The 10,058-nt window shown below is 39.4% G+C and overlaps 1 long non-coding RNA gene across 1 annotated transcript; it reads right to left on the minus strand.

Moving 5' to 3' along the window:
* Positions 1 to 295: 295 nt before the first annotated feature.
* Positions 296 to 9,308, minus strand: LOC131190927 (uncharacterized). The gene is made up of 3 exons (XR_009153370.1): positions 9,253 to 9,308; positions 3,652 to 3,766; positions 296 to 2,061 (listed from the first exon to the last, which is right to left on the minus strand). It is a non-coding gene; the product is annotated as an uncharacterized LOC131190927 (long non-coding RNA).
* Between the last annotated feature and the right edge of the window lie 750 nt (positions 9,309 to 10,058).

A 10,058-nucleotide genomic window follows, 5' to 3' on the forward strand; every position in this document is an offset into this window, starting at 1 on the left:
TATATGAATGTGGGATGGGCTTCTTGATTAAAGATATCTATTTTTATGCATGTCATTTGCCTGTTAAAAAAAAGGGTGGGGCTTCAATTGCACAGTCATGGTTGCCATCTTGATTTTTGACACACCCACCTCCCACAATGCCTCTATTGTGAAGTTGTATCTCCAACAAGGCAATAAGTTATGCTTCATTTCATGTGATTAGAAATCCCAGATGGTGATTTATATTTCCCTTTATTATTTTCTTCAGATCCATTCATCCAGTTCTGAAGGTATTTTCTTGTGCTGGACAGAACATTAAAAAAAATCAATACTGGGAAAAAATGCAAGCATTTGATAAAATTTAATTGAGAAGGGCATCCCAGAGAACATTAAGATGACAAAAAAATCTTCAAGTACATTTGGTCCCCAAAATTTGAAAGAATGATTAAGCAAAGTTTGGAAGCCCAGGAAAGAAATTTTGCTGTAACTTGACATTGATAGACCTCACAGCTCACAAGCTATCCAAGAGGCAATTGTTTAAATTTAAATTCACCAACTTAGTCCATATGCCATACAGTCTAGACCTGGCATCATGGGGATTCCATCTTTTCCTAAAATTGAAGGAATGCCTTTGTGAACATCTCTTTCACTCCAATGAAGAGGTGAAATGAAGTATCAGGTCCTGGTTGAAGAGGCAAAGTGTGAAGCTCTTTGATGATAGCTTTAAAAAGCTTGTACATCATCAACACATATATGTAGCAAATGGTGGTGATTATGTGGATAAGTAAATACAGGTAATAATTAATTGAAAGAATTATTTTGTTGTTAGTTGCAAAGTCGTGTCTGACCCATTGCAACCCCATGTACAATGTTCCTCCAGGCCTTCCTGTCCTCTTACCATCCTCTGGAGTCCATTTAAGCTCACTCCTACTGCTTCAGTGGCTCCATTCAGCCACCTCGTTCTCTGTCGTCCCTTTCTTCTTTTGCCCTCGATCTTTCCCAGCATTAGGCACTTCTCCAGTGAGTCCTTCCTTCTCATTAGGTGGCCAAAGTATTTGAGTTTCATCTTCAGGATCTGGCCTTCTAAAGAGCAGTCAGGGTTGATCTCCTCTAGGACTGACCAATTTGATCGCCTTGCAGTCCCAGGGACTCGCAGGAGTCTTCTCCAGCACCAGAGTTCAAAGGCCTCAATTCTTTGGCACTCAGCCTTTCTTATGGTTCAATTTTCACAGCCATGCATTGCAATTGGGAATACCATAGCCTTGACTATACACACTTTTGTTGGCAGGGTGATGTCTCTGCTTCTTAGTATGCTGTCTAGATTTGCCATAGCTTTCCTCCTTAAACTTCCCAATTTAAACTAAAGCTACAAAAACAGAGGCATTGCTTTTTATTCAAACCAGCTGTACTGTTAGTCCTCCCCCCAGTCCTGAAAAGCACTACTTATATTTAGTTTTTTCATTCACTATTTTAAACTTCTCAAGGAAAGAAATTCCACAATGAAAGCCAAGAGACAGACCAGGGTCAGTTCACGGAATGGTGGTTGTTAGAGATTTCATGAGCCGTGGTGCTTCAGTGATTAAATGAAGTATTGCAGGCTGACTCTGCCCAGGAGTTCGATCCTGAATAGTTCAAGGTTGACTCAGCCTTCCATCCTTCCAAGGTCAGTAAAATGAGGACACAGATTGTTGGGGGAAATATGCCGACTATGTAAACTGCTTAGAGAGGGCCGTAAAGCATTGTGAAGCAGTATATAAGTCTAAGTGCTGTTGCTATTATGTCATTAAAAGTTGTGGGAGACTGGCACAGATACATATCAATACCAGAGAGCTACTGTGGTGACTACGAATCTATGTGTATGAAGATGAACACTGGGCTCCTCAAATACTGAACTGTTTTGAAATAAACCAAAGCCATGTCTGGCAATAGGACCTGCTCTGTTGTCCTTATTTCCAGCCTTTCTTTCTGCTTTGGCTGCTCTGGGCTTCGATTTGGCAAGAGTCTCTTGCTGATCAGAGAATTTCTTTCTGTTGGTACTTGGCATCTCTTGCTAATCAGATTTCAGCAGTGTTCCACTGGGATCTAGAAATCAAAGCAAGTCACATGGCTTGAGATCAGCGAATGCAAAATGAAGGTATCCTTTTCTGCCTTCTCAAGATTTCTTTCTTGAAGACAGTGCAATCTGGAAACCTAAAACATTCCTCGTGCCTGAGCAGGACACTAGATATGCATTAAGTTGGAAAGAGTTCTCTGGGGAAATCATGGTCACCATCTCACAATCTAAATCAGGGGTAGTCAACCTTTTTATACCTACCGCCCACTTTTGTATCTCTGTTAGTAGCAAAATTTTCTAACTGCCCACCAGTTCCACAGTAATGCACTGTTTATCATTATCTGCGCATGCCTCTTGGCGCATGCCAAATGGATTGGGTTGGGGGGGAGCGCTGGCTACCAGCTCTGCTTGTCTGTTACAGCTGGGTGGTGTGGGAAGAGATGCACGAGCTATTCTGGGATGAGGCTCTTTTGTTTGCAGTCGCACTATAGCGCCATTTAGTTTCACTTATGTAATGTGAACTAAACTTATGCGTGGGTGATACAAATAGTATATTTTCAGAAATTTAAATTGTCACGGGGAATTTTATGAAAACCTAATGAAAATGTTTTTAAATAATGCTATGAAAATTTTTTAAAAAGTCAATTAAATTTAAAAAAAAAGGAAAGTGCTTCAGTATCAGACAAAACCCCTACTGCCACCTTGAAAGCTGGACTGCCCATTAGTGGGCGGTAGGGACCAGGTTGACTACCACTGATCTAAATGGTCTGATGGATTATTATGATGGGTACAGTATTATTTGTCCTTATCACTCTCAGTTGGAAGGAAGGAGGGAAGGAAGGAAGGAAGGAAGGGAGGGAGGGAGGGAGGAAGGGAGGGAGGAAAGATGGGAGTCCACAAAATAACTTATGGATTCACATTTTTCATAAAATTCATCTGCAATCTATTAATAAAAAATTATGCTGTTACTCTTGATTTTTTTCTTAATGTCGGGGGGGGTGGGGGGAAACCAAGATTATAACCATGGAAAGATGACTGAAGGAGGATACTGATATGCATTTTCTAAGTGGCACTCTTCTAATACAGTGTATAAATGTATGTACTGTACATATATGCAAGTTAGAGAGGAAAAGAGAGAAATCTGCCTTCTAGACAAATATCCATTAACCTCAGTATATTTTCATGTTTATAAAAACATATAAAGAATGCAAATGACATTATTATTATTATTTAGCTCCATGAATGTAGCATTTTTATGGAAATAAAAATGAAAAAATATTGCATTCTAATCACTGTGTGGTAGTGCTGTGGTTATAATAGAATATTGCAGACTGACTCTGCCCACAGCCAGGAGTTGGATCCTGATCAGCTCAGGGTTGACTTCTATCCTTCCATGGTCGGTAAAATGAGGACCCAAATTGTTGGGGGCAATATGTTGACTTGGTAAACTACTTAGTGCTGTGAAACACTGAGGTGTGGTATATAAGTCTAACTGGTATTGGTATTGGTATCGCTATATAGAGCATATATAACAAGAAATAAATAAATGTGTATATGAAACAATGGCATAGAAAAAAGAGGAAAGGGGGAAAAAAAGCTGTATTGGCAAAAAAAACCACCCTTTTTTCTTTGCTGATACAAGGTAACTTGTAGGACTTGTACTCCAATTCCTTCAAAATAGATCTGAACATCAGTCTGAATTGTAGAGCTCTAGAAGTACAGAGATGCAAGTTCCTACAATATTAAAACATATAAATTGATGACATATATTACCATATTTTAATGTGTAAAATTAGCCGCACCTTCCAGTGAAATAAAATTAGAGTGGATGATCAAAAAAATGATACGGGCCTCCTCTTCTGAGAACATCAAGAATGTCCTTCATACTTACGCTTACCCATAATGCATTTTATTTAAAATGAGACCAACTGAGTTCAATGCAAATTTCTCACAAGTTATTAACTTGTAGTCTTAACAAGAGGAGTCTGTACATTTTGTACTCAAATCTTTGCAGCCATAAAAGGAGCACCAGGGCACTGATGCAGTTCAATTCCTGAATGAAGTGCATGAAGGTTACAGGCAGAGTGATCTTCATCAAAGACCATCTTGAAAGGCCAATGCAAGGAGACAGGAAAACTTCACATGTTTATTCACTAATTTAAATTCCTCTTATGTAAGTTGAGTGACATAATACACTCTTACCCAGACCAGGACTGAACTATGGAAGAAATTCAGAACTCATCTTTTGTTACTAAGAGATCAATGGGTCATCTAAGCATTTTTGCTAGGTCAGACCTAATCTTTTGCTAAGATCATTTGCAGTCTTCAGTCTGACCGAAGCATAGTACATAAAGTCATCTGCTACAATGTTCTACCAGTCAATGAATACTTCAGCTTCAACCAAAACAATACAAGAGCACACAATAGATACAAACTCATCCAAACTAGACTGCAGAAAATACAACTTCAGTAACAGAGTTGTCAATGTCTGGAATGCACTACCTGACTCGGGTTTCTTCCCCAAATCCCCAAACTTTAACCTTAGATTGTCTACTGTAGACCTTACCCCATTCCTAAGAGGTCTGAAAGGGGCGTGCATAAGTGCACCAACATTCCTACAATCCCTGTCCTAATGTTTTCTTTTATTTGTTTCTTTTTCATGTATTTATAATTATGTTTACACTTGTATCTGTCATAAAATACATGCTTGACAAATAAATACAAATACAGTGTTTGGCAGAGGTTCTCCAGACCTAAGAAGGAAAGTCAAGAACTGAATTTGCGGATTTTGTATGCAAAGTTCACGCCCTTGTAAAAGGGCAGTTTTAACTAACTTAAAGATGAGGCTCAAATGAACAGAGATCATCGCTGGCCAGTGTCCTGCATTTCTACCAACATTTGCACTAGTGTCTCCAATATTAAAAGGGCTGCTGTACATTGTTGGAGGGAGCATATCTTTAACCCAGAAATATAAGCTGCACAGTTCCTAGGGCTAACATAATAATAAATCAATAGCACTGCCTGCTGTAACCAAGAACTAATTTACTAATGGCTCATTGCCTATGTTCTACTTTTTAATCACATAAACAAATACTTCCCTGTGCTTGGGACCTGAAAGCAAAAAAGGCAATTAAAATTCTCCACATGTATCCCTGTTTTGCCTGCAGAAAAAGAGAGTTAGAAACTTGTTTGTGCTGAGTCAAATAAAGCTGACAATGGAGGATGCCATTGCTGTGCTCCAGTGAATGAGCTTTGTGCCCTTGCAATAAACTGGGTGCCTTGGAGGGTTGTTGAAATATACTTGACATGGTAAGCAAGCAATGGTTGAAAGACTTTTTTGAAACCTAGGTCAAGTGCTATGAAAATATAAGGTGCCACAGAACAGACTCAGCAGAGTAATAGCACAGCCAAGCAAGTGTTGTTGATTTTATTATTTTAAGAGTTTCTGAGATTATCTATAACCTATTTGAGAAATTCAATGGTCTCCAAGCAAAAGAGCATTCAGAAATGTTATTTAGGCAAGTATCAAGGCAGCTACAATATTCTCCGGTTGCCTACCTCTTTCATTTATCTTCTTACAGCTATGATCATATCCTGAACCAAACCAAAGAACAACCCTCAGAAAGGACTACATTTTCATTAAGTATATTAATACTCTTTAATATCCCTTTGTCTGGAATTTGTCTTCATGTTCCCAAAATTCCCAAATGCCTTTACAACATCCCAGTTTCTACTTCTGATGCAGATGTTCAGGGAAATGTTTCTGTTTAGTTTCAGCATGACAGAATAGTAGGATGGCTGCTTATTCCCTACTGAAAAGGATGAAAAGAGATGCAGATTGTAACAAATCTGATGGTCCATGCTTACAAGTACATGTAAATTTAGTAATAAGTAATACAAGTTAAATATAATACAATAAAATAATATTGTAATAGACAGACTACGATCAAATAATATGTGTGCCTTTTCACTCTCGAGTTGAAGTTAATTAGCAGCCTTCTTAGAGTTCTTTTTTTACACAGACCTTCAAACGGAAGATGACTTCAAATAGACAACTTTTTCTTAGGGCTTTCTATGATAGGGCTCAATAAAATAAAGCATATGATCACCCTACAGCAGGCCCTGATATCGGTTATTCTAGTCCAGTTCTTTTTATCTTCACCGTTTGCCACTTTACAGGACACTCAGGTTTCTGTGTCATTGCTCTCTTTATGATTTCACTAATTATTTTGCCTTAAAACTTATGTCCTCCTAAATATCAATTGCATTTCTTCACATTTTGCAGTTTTTCGGGTAAAATAAAATCAAGATACTACTGGAAACATGCAACCTATCCATTTTACCAATGTGTCATATGTGTCATACACCTAAAAGGGGACAGGGTTTGATCATAAATTACAGCTGCCATCCTGGCTGTCTCAACTATTATTTCAAAATTGTAGGTTTTCATTTCCTTTCCTTAGTTGCTAGAAGGTATTCCACTGAGCCTGTCACTATTACTTATTTATTGCACAACCAGAATGGCCTGGAAAACTCAGGATTACCCCCCTGAGCTCATGACACTAGCTTTGCGTCGTCCACAGGCCACAGTTTCCTGCTTTTTTCTACACACAAAATACCAGCCAGCAGCAAAGAGAAACAGGGTAAGGCATCATTATGCCAGTATCTCTTTCTGTCATTATAACAAGGATTGGATCAGCTGGGGATAGACAGGAGGAAAGGAGCGAATCTCTGGGATAAAATATGTAAATGCACACATATGAAAGAGACTGTATTTCATAGTTAATTCAGGCAAAGAATAAGTAACACTAATAATAGTAATAGTAGTAGTTAAAAGTTCAACAATAGAATAGAAAATAGAATATAGAATAGAATAGAATAGAATAGAATAGAATAGAATAGAATAGAATAGAATAGAATAACAGACTTGGAAGGGATCTTGAAGGTCTTCTAGTCCAACCCCCTGCTTAGGCAGGAAACCCTACACCACCTCAAACAAATGGTTATCCAACCTCTTCTTAAAAACTTCTAGTGTTGGAGCATCCACAACTTCCGGAAGCAAGTTGTTCCACTGATTAATTGTTCTAACTATCAGGAAATTTCTCCTTATTCTACATTGAGTCTTTCCTTGATTGGTTTCCACTCATTGCTTCTTGTGGAAACTTGAACGCCTCCTGTCTCCAGATTGACTCTGGATGGCTCTCAGTATACAATCTGATGAGAACCAAACCAACAGAGGGCAATTAGGGATGACACAAAGGAAAAGCTGAGATACAGGTGCGCCCCAGAAATCCTTATGTCATGACTACTTCTCGATGTAACTAGCTGTTGTTCTGTTGTATCAATCTGCTTAGTGGGATGGACTGTTGTCCTACTCCTGGCCCTTTGGACAAGAGCTGGAGGGAGGTGGGGGATGGTCTGCCCCAGAATATGAATGTGATCCAGGTAGATGGAAAAATTATACCTGGGACTGATGGAAGTAGCTCCATATACAGTACTAATTTCCATATTCTTTCAGACGGATTAGAATATATTGGGGGATGTTGGAAATTCAGTTGTTTTGAATGTGGTATGGGTAATGGTTTGTGAAAATGTTGACTCCATATATAGGTTGGTGTGAGGGATGACTGCTGCTGTAGTAAAAATATCAGAAAGCTATCATTACTCTAAACAATATAAATAAATAAAATAATAATTTAAAAAAACCCAGTGAGGCACAATCTTGATGCACTTGTGGGACTTGCATGCTCCATGGAGGATAAGACACACACACTCTGCTGGAAAGAAGTTTGCTGAGGATGGGCTTCAGCACAAGCCTGAAAACTCAGAAGACAAAACCTCTGGTCCCAGTGATCCAGGTTGGATCCTGCAATATTATCCCGGGACACACATATTTGCCTTCATTTGCGATGAGAGCTATGTTAGAGGTTCAACCATATTGGACAGGTCTTACCAGATGACCTGTCAATGCCTCCTTGAGGTGTTAAATAACTACAACCCAATCTCTAATATTCCCTTTTTGGCAGTGGAACACTGCCACAATAGCAATGAAGAACCACAAAGTGTCTTTTATGAAAAAAAATGTTATCTAGACTCTTGTCAAGACTCAGGCAGGATATAAGCTTGATGATCTCTGTCAAGATCTGGATGCTGTAAATGAACCTGTATTGAAGTTTGGCAACTTTTAATATTGCATTCTTCTGGACTGATTTGGGGGTTGGGGGATTTGATGCACTGTTCTGCAATAAGTCTTCTTGTTCCCTGATAGCAGGTTCCAATCATAGTGGTAGGAATAGAGAGATTGTCACTGTGGCTGCTTCCTTATTGGGTGTTGCAAAAGTTATATCTCTTTCTGTTTAACATCTATATGAAACCAATAGTTGAGGTCTCTTCTCCAGGCCATTCTAGTAAGGCAATTGAGGCCCTGCCCTAAGGTCTGGGGTTTAGACCAGTGATGGCAAACCTTTTCGGCACCGATTGCCCAAACCGGAATGCATGTGTATGTGCGTGCGCCGGAGCAATGGAAACCCAAAAACCCAAACGACCTGCGCATGTATGCCCTGGAAACCAGAAGAGCAGCTGGCAATGGCACACGTGCCCATAGAGAGGGCTCTGATTGCCACCTCTGGCACATGTGCCATAGGTTGGCCATCATGGGTCTAGACACTGTCTAGAGAAAACCGGCTACAATTGAATCTCACTGAATCACAAATTCTGTGGGATTGTGGTAGGATTTAAATGTAATAAATAAATCTGATGGACATAAAAGGCTGTTTGTGTTAGGAAGAAAAAGTTGTATTAAATGAATGTGCTTAAACCTGCCATCTTTTCCAGATTTTAAAGGCAGCTGCACTGCTACTGTATTGATCTAGAACTGTTACACTGAATACAGAAATGTATTCAGATATGCTGTTTAACATGTTCCTGGAATTGCTGTTGAGTGAGCAGAAAAATATTTTGAGAAATGTCCCAATGAGAAGGGTCTAAAATTTCAACTACATTGTTTTCCCTGCCATAATTGTGCCATAACGTAATTCAGAAAAAGAAAAACTGGGATAGGCAAGTGGAATTAGCTATGAAAGGCAACAACAACAACAACAACAAGGATGTTACAAAATAGTATTCTAAAAAATGAGGATAGTAAAATGAATCCCCATGTACAGAGTGAGTATTGTAAAGGTCGAGAGACAGAGCAATAAAATAGGTTTTCACTTACACACCTTCCACCACCTTTTCATTTCTCAGGACTATCAGGTGGCTGCTGTTTTAAGCAAGCTGCAGAGTCTTTGGTCTGATCCAGCCAAGCAATGTTTTACTCAAGCCAAAACTATGTTCCATTGGCTTTCAAGCACAATTACATCACTTGACTCTCAACAATGAGCAAACTCCTCCAAGACATTCATGTTCAAAAAACAAAGCCGCTTCAGAACATAGTGCCTCACTTCCACAAACACTGTACATATTTCCTTTCCATGATTAATTGATAACCTACGAGCTTCTGTGTTAGACAACTGGGATACTAGTAGCAACCAGCTGCTTGGAAGAATAACATTCTTCCTGACAGGAAGAAGAAAAGGGAGCGTTTGATTGAAAGCCTTCGTACTGTTCCTTATTTGTTACCAAGGACAGCTTGGCTTGCAAACCCGTGGGAAAATAAAGTTTTCAAAGGAGTGTTGCAAAGGTCTCTCTGGGGCAATTAAGCCAGAAGCCTGAGATGCAGAACATTTATTTGGGCAATAAGTGAGTGGGGACTGTGCAAAAAGAAGGTAAACATGTTGGCTTTTCTGAAGCTAGGCCACAATGAAGTGCAATATTTTGTCTTGTAGATGATTGACAATCTGGGGGGAAAAATGGGCAACTTATGAAGTTAAACTCTGGAGGGCTCGGGACAGGGGTTGTTCCTCTGTCCTAGTCCTATTAGATCTCTTGGCGGCTTTTGATACCATCGACCATGGATCCTGCTGCGATGGCTCAGGGGGATGGGAGTGGGTGGCACCGTTTATCGGTGGTTCTCCTCCTATCTCTC

Source organism: Ahaetulla prasina, chromosome 1 (genome assembly GCF_028640845.1).
Source record: "Ahaetulla prasina isolate Xishuangbanna chromosome 1, ASM2864084v1, whole genome shotgun sequence".
In the NCBI taxonomy this organism is placed as follows: Eukaryota; Metazoa; Chordata; class Lepidosauria; order Squamata; family Colubridae; genus Ahaetulla; species Ahaetulla prasina.